This window comes from Rattus norvegicus, chromosome 1 (genome assembly GCF_036323735.1).
Source record: "Rattus norvegicus strain BN/NHsdMcwi chromosome 1, GRCr8, whole genome shotgun sequence".
In the NCBI taxonomy this organism is placed as follows: Eukaryota; Metazoa; Chordata; class Mammalia; order Rodentia; family Muridae; genus Rattus; species Rattus norvegicus.
In genome coordinates, this window is record NC_086019.1 from 181,613,281 (window position 1) to 181,629,785 (window position 16,505).

Here is a 16,505-nt window from a genome sequence, read left to right on the forward strand (position 1 = left end):
CCCCTGCCTCCGTGAGGGTGGGAAAAATGTCCTAGCCTTATATCTGTGGAGGTATAGCCAACTGAGTGGCTATATTCAGCTTCCGTGTAGCTGTGACTAAAAACCGAAAAAAACAACTTAAAGGGAAAAAAACTGATTCTTGCTCATGGTTTTAGAGGTTTCAACTAATCATGGTAGGAGGGTGTGGGAAGCAGCTCATGTCACAGCCGAGTAAAGTAGTAACAGAGAGAGAGCACAGAAATGATACCTTACAGAAGGCTCCAATCAGGCTCCTCCTCCCATCTCTCAGAGATCTACCATTTACCAACTGCCTACTTAGGTCATATGCCATTGATGGGTTAGCCTTACATTAATGCAGAGCCCTGTGTGCTAATGCTATCACAGATGCACCTAGAGATGTGCTTTGCTGACCTCCTAGGCATCTAGTCTAATTGATTAGCCATCTCAGTAGGCTAGGTCTGATGTGAAAGGTTTGACTTGACACAGAAGAGATTGGAGGGAAAGATGCTTGAAACAGGAAATGTAAGAAATGAAGCACAGGCAGAAAAGTAGGATTCCAAAGGCATGGAGAAGACTCAGTTGATTGCTGAATGTGGGCGTTCAGGGCTAGCCCAACATGAACTTTTAGCATTGTGTAAATTTCCCTCAATCATAACAGCTTGCACCCTAGAAAGGATAGGTGGATCCATGAAGTGTCAACTATTTCCGCAGTTCCCATACTCGTAAACCACCACAAGTTAAAAGTTACTATGTTATTAATTCACAAGATGAGTCTTGACTAGCCCTGATGTGCTCACCAATAGGTGATATATAGTGCCTATTATGCTTGAGATTGACACCCATGGGAGCCACTTGTGGCCTGTGTCCAAACAAGAGCTGAAAATGCAGACTGGTCATTCACTCTTGAGCTTCTGTCATCAGCAAGGAGAGCTTCACTTTCCAAAGAGCACTGGCTCCTTGAAAAGACTGTGAACTGTGGACCGTCTGCAGCTCTCAAGTAAGCAAGCTGGAAGCCAGCCCCTGGACCTGAAGTAGGTTGTTGCTCCAGCAAAACTCATGTCTCTCCCAAAGTTCCAATGACTCCAGCCAAAGTCTCTTGTGGTTTGAATGTGAAGCTTTCCCTATCTGCTTATGAGTCTGAGCCTTTGGTGCCCAGCTGGAGCAGCTGGTGGGGAAGGTTGTAGAACCTTTAGGAAGTGGAGCCTCACTTGAGGACATGGATCAGTGGGGGTGGATCCTGAGGATGTATAGCCTAGCCCGACTTTCAGTTCCCTGAGTGCAGATGCAATCTTCCTGATCCTGGTACCATGACTTCTCCACCATGATAGAATGATCCTCTTGAGCCACTCACAAAAACAGGAAAAGGAAGCAAGATGCCCTCCCTGGCTTCCAAAGCAGAACAAAATGACCCCGAACTCCTCCCTGGTTTGAAATTGTTCTCTTAAAGATTATGATAGAACATTGTTTAGGGGATCAAGCTCTTTGTTGTTGCTGCTGCTGCTGCTGCTGCTGCTGCTGTTGCTGCTGCTGCTGCTGCTGTTGTTGTTGTTGTTGTTCTTTCTGAAGATGTAGGCTAGATACGTAGTTTCAACTTACTGAACACCAGTCTGGCAGTTAGCAAACCTTCCCCCAGTGACCCACTAAACTAGGACATGAGCAAAGTGCAGGGCCTAGAGTGGTCCGAGCTGCTGCAACACAATTTCAATTCTGAAGACCCTGAGATTAAAAAAAAATAATCTATAAAACACAAATCTGCCGCATTCAGCTGCTTTGGTTATTTATATGAGCATTTCCTGATTCAAATTGCATGCTCAAATCAAATTTCCCTGGTTTATGCTTCCTTCAGCAATTACTTAAAGGCAGTTACTTCTCTCTGGAGGGACATAGCAGAAAGGTCTATAGACAAAATCTCGTTGACTCAGGGAGAGATAAACGAACTCTAGGCCTGGCTGGGCAGAAGTCACTTTGCCCACAGAAGTGAGTACTGATTGGATTCCTAGCTGTTTTTTAGCCTTGCTTATGGAAAGACACTGTTTGAGGATACCAAGGTCCACAGACAGAAGGAGAGCCCTGCAGAGGAAGGACCAACCTTTTCTGGGTGGGGATCTTTTTGCAGAGATGAGCAGGCTGCTGAAAGCTGATTCAGCTTCAAAGACATTTTGACCAGGAAGGGGCCACACAGAGAGCATTTCTGTACCAGGAAGTTTCTAGATCCTTCGATATTTGTCTTATGTAAGAAAATCCCCCACAGCAAAACTGTACAATAGGCAAAGTGTGCTCAGTGTATGCTCAACCCGTCCAGAATTTACTCTTCCTATTTAGGGGGATTCCCTCAACCTGTGACGAAGAAGCTCCCAGTGGTCATTGTTTATGCATTCACCAGGCAATGATGATGGTTCATTTCCATTCCCATTTACCTGCTCCTCTCGGCAGACCATAACTTTCATTGCCTGCCTGGCATGTTTTCCTTTTGGAAACAGCACCTTGGCTACATCTTGAAAAACAGTTCATGTGTTGGAGAGTTTAATGCCAGCTTCACAGAAGCTTAAGTCATCTGAGAGGAGGGAACCCCAATTAAGAAAATCCTGCAATATTATCATAAAATCTAACTGTGGGCAGGCCTATAGGACATTTTCTTAATTGGTGATTGATAGAGGAGGGTCCAATTCAATTTGGGTGGTGCCATCTCTAAGCTGATGATGGTCCTAGGTTCTAAAAGAAAGCAGCTGAGCAAGCAATGGGGAACAAGCCAGTAAGCAGCACCCTTCCATGGTGTCTGCATCAGTTCCTGCCTCCAGGGTCCTTCCCTGTTTGAGTTCCTGTCCTGGCTTCCTTTGATGGTGAATAGTGCTATAGAAATGTAAGCCACGTAAACCCTTTCATCCCCAGATTGCTTTTTGGTCATGGTGATTTGTTGCAGCAGTAGAAACCCTGGCTAAGAGTTCTCTGTGGTTTCTAATACATTCTTAGGATGAAGGAGCCTTATGACTCAATGAGTGTGTAAGACATGGAACCTAGACTTTGGCCGTTCAGAACTCTTCACTGACCTAGATGTAGTGACTAGTTTAATGAAACTGTGGTCCAATCCCAGCACATGAATCATTCCTGGGACTTTTGTTGGAATCACAAGGAAAGGGAAGGGAATTTTCAGTACCTGGTCAGGAATAAATGAATAAAGACAAGAACCACTAGCAGAGATAAAATATCTCTGAAGAAAAGAGAAGTCTAGATACTGACATTAGCCTCAAGTTGACCTCTTGGTGTCTTAAAAGGACTTAGGCATGTCTTTCCACAGGGGAAAAAAAAAGAAGAAGAAGAGATGAGGAGGAAGAGGAAGAAAAAGGAAGAGGAGGAAGGGGGGAGGAGGAGCCTTTGTACCTACGTCTAGACCTATGGCACATCCTCCCTACCCAATGTTGGAAGTGAAAAGCTTTTTGATAATACTGTCGCATAGTCTTATCCCAAAGCTCTGGGTCACTGCTCAAGGGAAAAAAAATCAAGGGGTCCTATTACCTCTCCTCCATTAGTAAAGAGAGAGACATAGGCCTTTATTATGTGGAACAAAATGCAGGGGCTGAGTTTTACTCCTCCATAGCAAGCCTAATGAGTAGGGTCGCAGGGGTACAATGCCCAGATCCCCAGTATCCCATAACACTTCACTGGAACCTGACTCAAGGTACCGTGATCAAGGCAGGCATGTGGTAAGTGTGGACATGCTTGTACTCTCTGCTCCTCAGTATGTCCATGTTTTTAAGCCCAGAATATTTAAAATTGAGAGTGTCTCTACAGAATACACTCAAGTATGTGGATGAACAATGTCAATGTGCCACCAGGATAAAAGACAAAGAACAAGCACAAAACCAAAGCCTAACAAACTACCCGAGGTAACAAAGTTCAAGAGGGAAGGGGACAAAGCCCTGGACATGGTTGGCACACTGCTGTGTACCCAGGCTTTAAGAGGCTGATGTAGGATGATTGTCTGTTTGAGTCCAGTCTGGGCTGTAGAGGGAGACTGTACAGGAGAAGGAAGGAGGAGGAAAAAAGAGAAGAAGGACAGATAAAGGGAAGGTAAAGATAAAGAGACAGAGGGCAAAGAGGCAAAGGGAAGATGGAGGAGGGAGAGGGTTGGAAGGATTAAGAAGTGGAGGTGTCTAGAAAGCAAAGATAAATAAAAATCACCTGGACTGGCATGGTAGTATGACTGAGAATGGCCCCCATGGGCTTTGATATTTCAAAAGCTCACACCAGGCCATCCCCACCCCTGCCTCCTGCAACTTTTAGACCAGATATAAGCTCTCAGAAGGTGCTCCAGCAACATGCCTGCTCCACATTCCCCACCATGATGGGCATAGACTCACCCTCTGAAAGCGTAAGTAAGCCTCCAGTTAAATGCTTCCTTTATACATTGCTTTGGTGATGGTGGTTCATCACAGTAATAGGACACTGACAAAGACAGCTGGTGCTGCCCATTATAGAAGGGGAAATTAAAGCAGAAGACTTGAAGTCATAAGCTCTGACATCAGTTTAAAGCAACAAGAGCTTGATGCAAATACTGAGTGTGACAGGGCTTTAATTCTATTTCTGCTACTGACTGTCTATGCAATTGTGAGGGACTCACTTTCTTTCCAAGACAAAGGATTAAGAAAATCCCTACTCTGCCTTGTCAGTGTGCTGAAAGACAAACAATCCGTGTAAGGTGCTTGGTGCACAGGAGACACTCAATAGGGCCATCATTAGCTATATCATAATAGTGTTATTGGTACTGTTAGAAGAAATCATGCGCAAAGGGGGATCTGGAGGAAATAAAGAAATGGGGGGAGAGATGATGGTGTCATTGTGTACAGGAGCCCAGGTCCACCAGAAATAAGCAAAAGACAGACAGACAGACAGACAGACAGACAGGAAGGAAGGAAGGAAGGAAGGAAGGAAGGAAGAGCTGGCACAAGATAGAAGGCGGGAACTCTCACTGTAAACCAAGATGGTCAGAGATCCAGGGAGAAGGAAAGAGGTGAACAAACCTGACAGGAGAAACAAGAAAACTGTCAAAGAGCATGCTCCATTGTGCGAACTCCAGAAGGATGCAGGGAAGCCAGGAGGTGGTGAAAATGGAGGCACAGCTGAGAGGAAGTTGGATGAGAAACACCCAGGCTCAGAAGACACTCCGGAAGGAAACAGAACAGGCATGGGGAAATCGTGGCTTAAAGCACAGGCAGGTGTAAAACCAAATTTTCACCCAGAACTGGAGATTGGTAATCATCGCTCCAGATTCCAAGACACCCAGGTAGCCATTTCTTTTCTTTTTTTCATCAGATTTGGGAAAATCTTGATTGACAGAAATGTCTGACTCAGGCTGATGTGAAGTTGCTTAGACATCCTTTCACACAGTGTGCACCTCTACTACGTCACTGCAGAATTAGGTGACCGTGAGGCCTGGCGGGGAGGTTGCAGGGTGGTGAGGGGCTCAACACACTTGCTCCTCATTTGCACAGCATTCTGAACCCCCAAACAGTGGTTTGTGGGGTTCTGGGAGGATGTCTATTGCCTGAGATTATATGCAAAGACAGAAACATATGTAGTCACAAAGCCAGTAAGAGCATCCACGTTCTGCGTATGACCAACATGCTAAGAGCTGTGTATTTGGTATCTCCTTCAGTGCTCCCAACTAGATAGCATCTCACTTTATGCTCTTTTCACAGACATGGCAAAGGTGGCCTTAAAAAGTAAACTGAGCTCTTATTGGCTCACACATGTTGGTGAGAGATAGAAACAGTTGTGCCAGTTGTGCCCAGCTGTGTGACTCCAGAGCTCCTATATAACCCTTGTCTATGTTTCCTTCTGTTAACTTCAGGGGGAAAAAACAACCAATTGAGATTCCCAGGGTATGTACCCTGTGAGAGTTGTTCCCAGACACAATCTTGTCTGGATGTCATGAGAACTCAATGTGAAGTCTCATGACTCTGCCCAATCTAAATAGCTTGTCCAAAGTCTCACATTTAGCTGGTGTAATGTCAAATCCATTATTCCTTCCATCAATTGTAAAAGTATCAACCAAAAGTTTTGAGACTTTTGATCAGAGGAAAATGGAGGGGGAAAATGAGCATTTGGTACCTTTGGGAGGAATGTTCTCTTAAATGTTTAACAGTTATGGTGATGGTGAAGGTGTTGGAGAATTTGGGGGGAACCTCTCTGTTCTCTATAATCTCTATTAGCAACTCCCAATACAATGAACACTTTGTAATTTCTTAGGTAAAGCACTGTGGAAGTGTTCCTTTCAACTCCCTAGGGCAATGCAGCTTTAAAACCAATCTCTCTGTCCATCTGTCCATCTGTCTGCCCATCTCCCCTCTCTGTCACCTTCTCCCTCTCCCCTCCATTCCTCTGTCCCACCTTTATTTTCTGGAACTTCGTTTACACTAAGTATATATTGGTTACTTTGCCTGTTGCTGGGATAAAATATCTGATCAAAGCAATTTAAATAAGGAAGGACTTGCAAGACTTATTTTGGACTTGTTTTGATGACAGGCATATGAAGCAGTTGATCACATTGTGTCCTCAGTCTGGGGCCAGAGAGTCTGGGACCTTCTCCTTTCTGCCCAGCCTGGGTTCTGCCCATAGAATGGCGCTGCCCACATTTAAGAGGGGTCTTCCTACCTCGATTAACTAAATCTAGAAAATCCTTCACAGATATGGCAAGAGATTTGTTTCCACAGTGATCCTAAATCTCACCAGCAGTCAAAATTACCGTCATACAAACAAGTGTTCTACCACTGAACCATACCTCCACTCCCTAAGGCTATTCTTTCCAGAGATTCTGAAGTGGTGAAGCAAACACATGCCTTTTGGCATGGCATAGTCAGAAAACACATCCCAGGACAGAAGCTATGTAAGCAAGGGAGTGAAGAGTCAACACTTGCTGATAGAAACATAGTGATAACTCGGGGGCAGACAGATGTGCAAAGTCTGTAAAAGCTCTGGAGTCTGCAACAATGACATAGACCCCAGGGACATTCTATGATGTTGCAAGGCCACGTGACACTCTACTTAGCAAGCAGCAAAGTGGAGACCAAAGACCCAGGTTACTGTCTTCATTATGTTCTTGTCTGACATGTTAATCCTGTAAATTTGAACAAACACAGTTCTCTGTAACTAAACAACTGAAAACACTCACACAACATGCAAAAAGAAACAGTTAACTTGTGTGACGTGTTAACATTTCCAACCAGGCAGTAGTTGGAGCAGTTTGGACAAGTTTTTGAGAGTGTTTATCTGCTAGAACACCAAAACAGTGCATTTGCTTCGTGCTCTAAATATAGAGGTATCCTCTCTCCCTCTTGACATGTTTTTCAAGACAAAATATTTTGTCTGCAAAGATATGCCGAAGCTGGCGGTTGGGAGGTTTCTTTTAGTTTCAACAGCTTGGGAGCAACGTCTATAAGGGACTGGATGTGGGAGTCGATCAAGATAGGGGTCACTGGGGCTGTGAAGCAGACTTAAATCTCACTCATCTTTAACAGCAGAAGTTTGTATCTTCCTCAAGGTCTGCCCCAGCCTTTGGCAGAGGAAATAAAGGAAGTTGGATGGATGCTAATTATCCTAGGACAAACTGACATTGCTACCATCTCGCTCCAGTGAGACAGGCAAGATTGCTGGCATGTCAGAGAATAAAAGCTCGGTGCTGAAAGCAACAGATGTCACTCTCTCCCAATGCAGTGGTCAGAGCTATACAACTGTTAAGGGCCAGGCTGAGAATCCCAGCAACAAAGCAACAATAGAAGAGGAGGAAAAATGACTGTTCCAAAAGACGCTTCATTCCATGGGCGGAAGTGACCCAGTAAACCTGGTCTTGTGGACAGCAGAAAACTTCCAAATAGAGGAGAGTCTGAGAAAAAACTTACTTTCAGTTCCCCCAAAGGCTAGGGGGGAAACAGAGGTCAAGTAGGGCAGATATAAGGAAGAGTGACTTAGAAAGAAGGAATCCGTAGAAACTGGCTTCTTCTGCATTGCTAAGGAAACACTTTGAAATTTATGTATTTTTGTGTAATTCCTAAGTCCAAAGTCAGAGGTGAGAGAAACATCACTTTCTATATTTTATGGCTATAAGCCGACATTATGTACTCAATTGCTCTCCGACTCTGAATCCCCATCACAGGAGCTAGCATGAAGTTCACCTCTGTTACCTTGATGGCTACAGAGGAAATAGACTCTCACATTGCAACCGGCATCAAAGCGTTTCTGCCCAAGCATCTGGTGCACTGCTAGTTTTTATGGCAACTTGATACAGCTAGGGTCACCTAGAAAGAACGAATCTTAGTTGAGAAAATGCCTCCAAATGATTGGCCTTTAGGGCAGTCTCTATGGCATTTTCTGGATTGGTGATCAATGTGGGACAGCCCATGTCACAGTGGGTAGGGCCACCTATGACAATGGACAGGCAGAGAAAGCTATGGGGAACAAGCCAGTGAGCAGCATTCCTCCATGGCCTGTGCCTCAGCTCCTGCCTCCAGGTTCCTGCCATGACTTCCTACAGTGATGAACTGTGCTGTGGAACTCTAATTAAAGTTTATTCATGGTGTTTTCTCACAGCAATTTAAACCCCAGGACAATTGGGTACCACAGGGCATCCTCTGTTTCTGTCTGTTTGGGGCATGTTCCATTCTTACAGATCTTCCATTTCTACATCATATTTGGCCCTGGAAAGACCTGGCACTTGGAAGGCACATAGACCCCTGGGGTACAGCCAGCATCCCCTGAGGCTTGCCACCCCAACCCCAGGAACTCCATAGAAGCATTCTCTGGACCTATAGCCTCCTGTCCTGTCCAGTCTCATTGACTCTGTCCTGCCCCCTTGCAGTTCATCCACTGCCCACCCCTCCCCGGGATGAGCATCAGGGACATCTTATAAAAGATAGGCAACTCGGGAGCAAGCCATGAGCATTCTGGGAGGAACGAATGCACTTTAGGACAGAGACAGAAAAGGACAAAGACCCTGAAGTAGGAGGAGGATGGTAAGCCTCAGACAGAGTGGAGGAATGGGTAGAAGATGAAAATGAATTTGTTGTTGGGCAAAAAGACATCCTACTGATGATAATGACTAAGAATTACCGACTACATCCTAGGACAGTTCTAACTCCTCACAACAGCTTCATAGGGTGTCATGGCAGTCTCTACTTCACAGATGAGGAAAGTGAGTTAGAATAATCTGATTAATTGCCTGAGCAAGTACAAAGGTTGGAGCTCAAACTGAGGCAGATATCTCTCAAATTCTGAGCATGTGAACCAAACCCATAGGAGATGCAATGAGAAGAACAGACACAGAAAGGAAAACACAATTTAAGAGGCAAGCTGATAAAGAGTTTTGGAGATAGATGAATAGATAGATAGACAGATGGATGGATGGACAGACAGGCAGGCAGATGACAGACAGACAGACAGACAGATAGATAGGGGTTTTGTTTTTTTTTATTATTGTTTATTTATTTTTACACTCCAGATTTTATTGCCCTCCTGGTCCACCTCCTCCTCAATTGTTCCACATTCCATACCCCCTCCACGCCATCCCTGTCTCCACAAGGATGTCCCCACCTTACCACCCCATCAGGCCTCTAAATTCCCTAGGGCCTCCAGTCTCTTGAGGATTAGGTGGATCTTCTCTGAGTGAACCCAGACCTGGGAGTCCTCTGCTTTATATGTGTTGGAGGCCTCATCTCAGCTGGGCTGCCTGGTTGGTGGCTCAGTGTCTGAGAGATCTCAGGGGTCCAGATTAGTTGAGACTGCTGGTCCTCCTACAGGGTCGCCCTCCTCCTCAGCTCCTTCCAGCTTTTGTCTAATTCAACTACAGGGGTCAGCAGCTTCTGTTCATTGTTTATCTGCATCTGATTCTTTCAGCTGCTTGTTGGGTCTTTCGGAGGGCAGTCATGATAGGTCCCTTTTTAGTGAACGCCCCATAGCCTCAGTAATAGTGTCAGACCTTGGGACCTCCTCTTGAGCTGGATCCCACTTTGGACCTGTCACTCAATCTTCTTTTCCTCAGGCTCTTCTCCATTTCCATCCCTGCATTTCTTTAGATAGATATGTTTTTAAGAAATACATCAGAAGCAGGAAGGTGGCACCATGGAGGAGAGCAATTTATATGCGAGCATGACAGTCTGAGTTTGGATCCACAGCACGCACACAAAAAGTTAGGCCTGGCTGCATGTGCCTATACCTGAGCACTGTGAGTCTCAGACCGGATGATAGCTAGGGTTGCTAGCTGTGAATGGAGCCCAGAGTCTTCTTGAGAGACTGTCTCAAGGGACTGTGACAGAGAAGTATATGACAGGATACAACCCAACACTCCCCTCTGGCCCTGCTAGCATGTGCATAGAGGCATACTTACCCACACACATATGTGACATACCACACTCACATGGGCACACACAAACAAACAAAAAGAAAATGGAAATCCAACTGAAAATGGTTTTAAAAACCCCATAAACAGACATGCCACCAAAGATACACATAGCAAATGGCATGTGAAGAGACATTCAGTTTCCCAAGTCACCAAGGGTTAGGATGCTATGCCTGTTGCAATGGCACATGTGTCAGCATGGTGGCTCATCTGTTATCACAGCACACCAGTCATGATGGCACACTTATGAGAACAGCTGAAACACTGACAACACTAAAGGAGAAGGGGATGTGCAGCTCCTGGAGCTCTGATTCACTAATGGCACAAACCACATGGTCCCTGTGGATGTCAATTGGAGGTTCCTCTCAAACCTGAACATGCTTCTCACATACGTTCCAGCAGTCACGGTGTCAGCCCACAAAAGTTGAAGACTTTCGCCCACACAAAAGCCTGCATAGAGTAGAGTCACTGTCTCTACAACTGCCCAAAATTTGGAAGCCTTTAGGATGCCCTACAATAGGTAAATAAATAAAAACCCATAGTACCCACAGAATGGACTATTAGTCAACACAAAAAGACACAAACCTTCAAGGCATGTGTATAGCTAAGCAAAAGAAGCCAATCAGGAAAGACCATATTCTATGATTCTCGTTGTGTGACATTCAGGAAAAATCCAAACTGTGGGACAGGAAAGGGACCAGTCATTGCACAAAGCTGAGAGGAGATGGGACTGAACACACAGGGCACAGAAGACTAAAGAGCTACTGAGACTTCCTGTATGACAGTGGGTACATGGCATCCCAAATTTCAAACTCAGTGGTACACAACAAGAGAGAAGGCAAGATGGAGATCTGTAGGAGCTGCTGAGACACAGAAAGATGTGCAGATTTGGGGTGGGGTCATTTGAGAAATTTGCTCCTTTCACTCAGTTTTGCTACGAGCCTAAATTTTCTCTAAAAACCAATGTTAATCTGAGATGATGATAGTTGTACCCAGTGGTTTACTTCAGTAATCCCAGCACTCAGGAGACTGGGGTGGAAATTCAAAGCCAACCTTGGCTACAGACAAGTTCCAGGCCAGCTTAGTCCTTAATAATGCCCTTGTCTTGAAAACCACCAAATAATAATGATGATGATGATGATGATGACAAAGTAGGGGGGCAGTAATAGGGGGACAGAAGAGAGCAGTAGTAGGGAGACAGAGGGAGGATAGTAGGGAGACAGAAGGGGGCAGTAGTAGGAAGACAGAGGGGGCAGTAGTAGGAAGACAGAAGGGGACAGAAGGGAGATTGAGGAAACAGTAGGGAGGCAGAGGGGACAGTAGGGAGACAGAGAGGCAGGCCCACTTATAAAATCCTTCTACAATAAGGCCCTTGTCTTGATTTAGTCTCAAGTATTTGTTTTATGTTTATGTTGATCCTGTGCTAGACAAAACTAATGAAGGAAAGAGATAAGCCTCTTGCATGTAAGAATTTACATTTTACCCCCTCTGGATCTCAAGTTCAGAACTCTCAGAAATTGAGCTCTACTGGGCAAAGCAACCACGTTTCACTATACAAGCAGGACTACCATCAAAGCCACTTTATGAACTCCAAATACCAGTCCTTGACCAGTACATGCAGCCAGTTCATATAACAGCTATGCTGCCTTGATAGGAGGCTCCACAGGGAAAGTCAGGCTTTAGAAGCATCACTCCCACAAAACCGTATCTTTAAAACTCAGTCTTCATTACCCCGCTTAGATTCCCAAAGGAGGTATTTGACTGGCACTCAAAGAGAAGCATTCAATTTGAGAAGGAAAAACACAGACAAAGAAACACATAGTTACACAGAATTGGAAAAACCAACCCCGCAATTAGATTCAAGTTCCTTTACATCCAAGACAAGGCTCCGCTAGCACCATTTACATGAGATGCAATTCGGCCGGAATTCGAGCCTTCAGTACCATCTGCTCCCTTTGTGTAAAGCATTGTGATTTTGTGGAAGCAAAAAGTATAAACAGAGCCCAGAACAGTCCATTAATAAGAGAAAGCAACAAGCAAAGGGAAATTTCATCTGCTTCCCAGCTTCTGGGCCACTCAGCATCAATGAGCAAAAGAGGCTTTGATGACAAGTAGGGATGATGTTTGGAAATTGCCACCCCTGCCATCACTTTCCAAAAGGACTGTTTTTCTGGACAGTAAAACTGATTGGCTCATGTTTCTGGCTCAGTGGTGCCATTCTTGTTATGTTTTGGCTAGTGGGATTGGGTTTGGTTTGACCAGCTAAGACCCCAACAGTTCATGCTGCTAACAGTTCCCAAGCGAAACTGGACTGCTTCCCTCCCATCTGTTGCTAGTTGATTATTTTGCCATTGCCCGTGATGTCATTCTTGTTGCTGCTGTTGGTTTGGCATGACCTAGCTTCATTCCCTCCACCATGTGCCACTTATACAACATCCCTGGGAGCAGCTTGGAGAACTTGATTGATGGGCAGGATGAGGGTGAGTCACCAGATCTGCTCTTCAGCACCAGGACCTATCCTCTGCTCCTTCTCATGGTTACATGTCCCTCTTTTGAGGACAAGAGGGAAATATTCAGAGCCCCAGTGACCATTCCGTATAAGTGCTCATGAGCTTTGAGGCATGTGATGCTAGACTGCTTCGTATATTCGATGGCTTGAGCTTTAATGAGAAGAAAAGACATTGGTGCTTGACTGAATGGTGCTGGGCATGAGGAGAGCTGCTTTGAGAGCCTGAGTGTTGGTCTGAATGCAAGGCTGGGCAGTGAACTGCTCTCACTGCAATCAAGGGGCACAGCAGCAACACTGTGAAGGGATGGTGGCATATATACAAAGCAAACAAGGTGCACCATGTGTCCACTGCAGAGAAAGGGACTCAACACTGTCCTGAAAGACTTCAGCAGAAATACAGAGGACAGCTACCTAACAGTGATTGTGGGGAGTGGGGGGGATTTCAAAATAAAAGGCTGAGGTGAAATATGATTTGGATTGGTGTAGCCCACATGAAGGACTCCTAAGACACATGGGTATCAGTGGGGAAAAAACCCAAGTCATGAGCCTGAATCATCTGCATAGTTATTTTAGGGAGCATGGTTGGTACCAGTAAGCATGGGAGGCTACACTTACCTGAAGCGACTTGATTAACTCAAGGGTTATTAGTGTCCGCTAAAAGAAACTGACTTGGAAAAATAAGATGTGGGCAAAAGAAAAAAGTGCTTCACATGTCATTACCCTGCCGAAAGCTAACTCTACCAAGGTGGTTTGAGTTTTCATAACCTTCTATTTCAATGTTGGTTACAACAAAAATTGTCTCGTGTCCAGAAGGGATAGTGTGAATTCACTCACATGTGTTTGCCAATGCAGTGCTGGAAAGTTATGCGCTCCAAGAATAGACTTCTCAGCCCAGCTTCGATAGGACGATCTGGGAATGTTATCCTCCAAGACTCATCACAAGGCTGTCCGGGCAAAATGCAGCAGATTCTGAATCATCCAGCCTGCTTTTAGCATCAACGAGCTATTCCTAGCCAGGGCCCTCTGCATTCTGAGTCCAAGAGAGAAGGCCGTGTGCCTGATAATCTTCATCTGGGACCCACCTGGACCCTCCAATTCCCACCCTGTCCTGGAGTAGGCAAGGACTCTCTATCAGACAGACTTAGAACAGTCTGAACATGCTTCACTTTTGACAACTCCAATGTAATATACAAAGAATTGATATTAACAGGGTGAGAAAACCATTCAGGTGCCAACTAGTGGGTGGGAACATAAGTTCTCAGCCCCCTGGAAGCATTAAATTAAGGTTGGGAGGCTGAACTTTGGAAAGCCAGCCAAGGCACCATCATGGGAAGCTGGATTTGGAAATCAATTAAAGGAAAGGAAAGGTGGGTAGAGCTCTGCCAGCCAGATCTTTGCTGCACCAGGGATAGAGAAGGGTTTGGCTAATACAGTTGTGTTGGTATCGTGTCTTTATCTCTGCTTTCACCTCATGGAGGAAATTGGTAGAGAGACCTAGACTTAGGCAAAATAATAATAATTGTTATTTACAAGAAAGCTTCAGAATGGGGAAGCACACATGACATTCTGGTTGACTCAACTGACCCATCTCCTCTCTGGGGACTCTTTCCCAGTGTCTGGTTACTATCTTTTAAAATTGCACACCAAGAGGAACTGCTGTGGGAAGGAGATGAAATGATCAAGCCACCTGAAGATGAGCTCTTAACTGGGTCAAGGGGTCTTGTATAAGCCGGGTTACACAGAAAGGCTGGAGGCACAATGGCTGGCTATTGTAAAGGATCCAGGGTGCTTAGGGTTCTGCAGTGCCTCCATCTGACTCTGACCATAGCCTTGAGCTGGCCGTGTACACAGTTGCTTTGCTCTGGATCATGGGACCCAAAGCCACAGCTGCTTCAGACAGGACCAGGAATGCACTGAGCCCTGCCTTTGACGGAACTGCGAGGACAAGGAGCAGCTGAGGTAGCCCATGGGCTGCTGTTCCAGACAGTGCTAGTCCCATCAACTGGTGATGCTTTGGGATACCCTCCCCTCTGGATGGAAGTGGGGCTAGCCTCTGCTGCTGGATAATCAAGCAAGTGGCCAACAGAGCTCAGTTGGTTGAATCTTTGGGAATCATCCTTAGGGAAGGACAACTGTCTCACTGGAGGCCATGCTCAGCAGGTGGTACCCATGTTCTATGTCTGGCCATAAAGACCTGACTGGCCCTGGAGGATCAGAGTACCCTGTGGTGTCAGCTAAGATCTGTCTTGAGATGGCAGCAAACTTCTCTGCTCACTCCTTTTATGTACACATTTACATAGTACAGACCCTGTTAGGTCTCGTCCGTCTGAGGGACTGTCCAGGAGACTAAAGGCAATCCTATCTGGTCTTTCCTCTAAGGGCAGCTGACTTGACTAGAGATAAGAGGAGAGGGTGCGGGGGAGAAACACAGGAACAGAAAGCGACAGAAGGCATAAGGTCCCAGAAGCTGAGAACATGCGGAAGCCACAAGTTAGGGAAAGAACCCCCAACGGGGGCTGGAGCATCTGCATCTCAGAGAGATAAGGGTGCATTGCTCACTCTCACGGGGACTCTCTAGGGACCTTTTAAAGTTTTAACTGTGGCTGTTACATGTACTAGCCACCATCTTCTCATCTTCTCTGTTGTGTGTACGGTGTGTGCCACAGTGTGTGTGGAGGCCAGGGGACAACTTTGTGGGATCTGTTCTCCCTTTCCATGGGCTCTACAGACGGAACTCGGGTCATCAGGCATGTGCAGCAATGCCTTTCCCAAAGCTGCATCATCTCTCCCCCAAGCATTTATTGTTTTGACCAGTCTTTAAACTTCGTTTTTGATCAACATCTTCTGGGATATACTGTGATGTCTTTGCACGCTCATGTATCATGTGATCAGCAACATGGGGGTTTAGATCACCTGTTATTCCAAATGTCTATCATTTCTCTGTGATGGGAACATTCTAGCCACTTGGTATTGAAAGGCATAACATGGCAGGCCATCATCAGCCTCGGTTACATCACAGAGCTCACTCCCACAACCTATTCATATCTTCTGCAATCTCCCATCTCTCCCCATCCTCCCCTCCCTAATCTGCCTCTGCTCCTGCCTTCTCTCACCCAGCACCCAGCATCCTCTCCCCCTAGCCTCCTCTGGCCCCCAGCTTCCTCACCCCACCCTCCTCTGGCCCCCAGCCTCCTCACCCCAGGCCCCTCTCCCTCCAGCTTTCTCCCTCAGCCTCTTCTCCGCCCCCCCAGCCTCCTGCCCCCTTATCTTATGATTCCACAGGGAGGTGAATCTACAGCTTGTGTTTTATTCTATCCGCTCAACATTCTAACCTCTAGTCTATCTAAGTTACTCCAAATGACAAAGTGAATCGTTTTTATAGCTGAAATGTACTCCATTTGTGTGTGGGGGGGGGGGTGTGCAAGAGAGAGAGAGAGAGAGAGAGGTTTTCTTTATTTTATTTGCCCATCAGTGGACTCGGGCCATCTCGACCATTTAATTCTTTTATTTATTGTCATTTTATATGATAACTGTGTGCATATTGTATGAACACAGGCGCATACACACCATATTACGTGTTGGGAGATGAGAAAACAGCTTGTGAGAGTC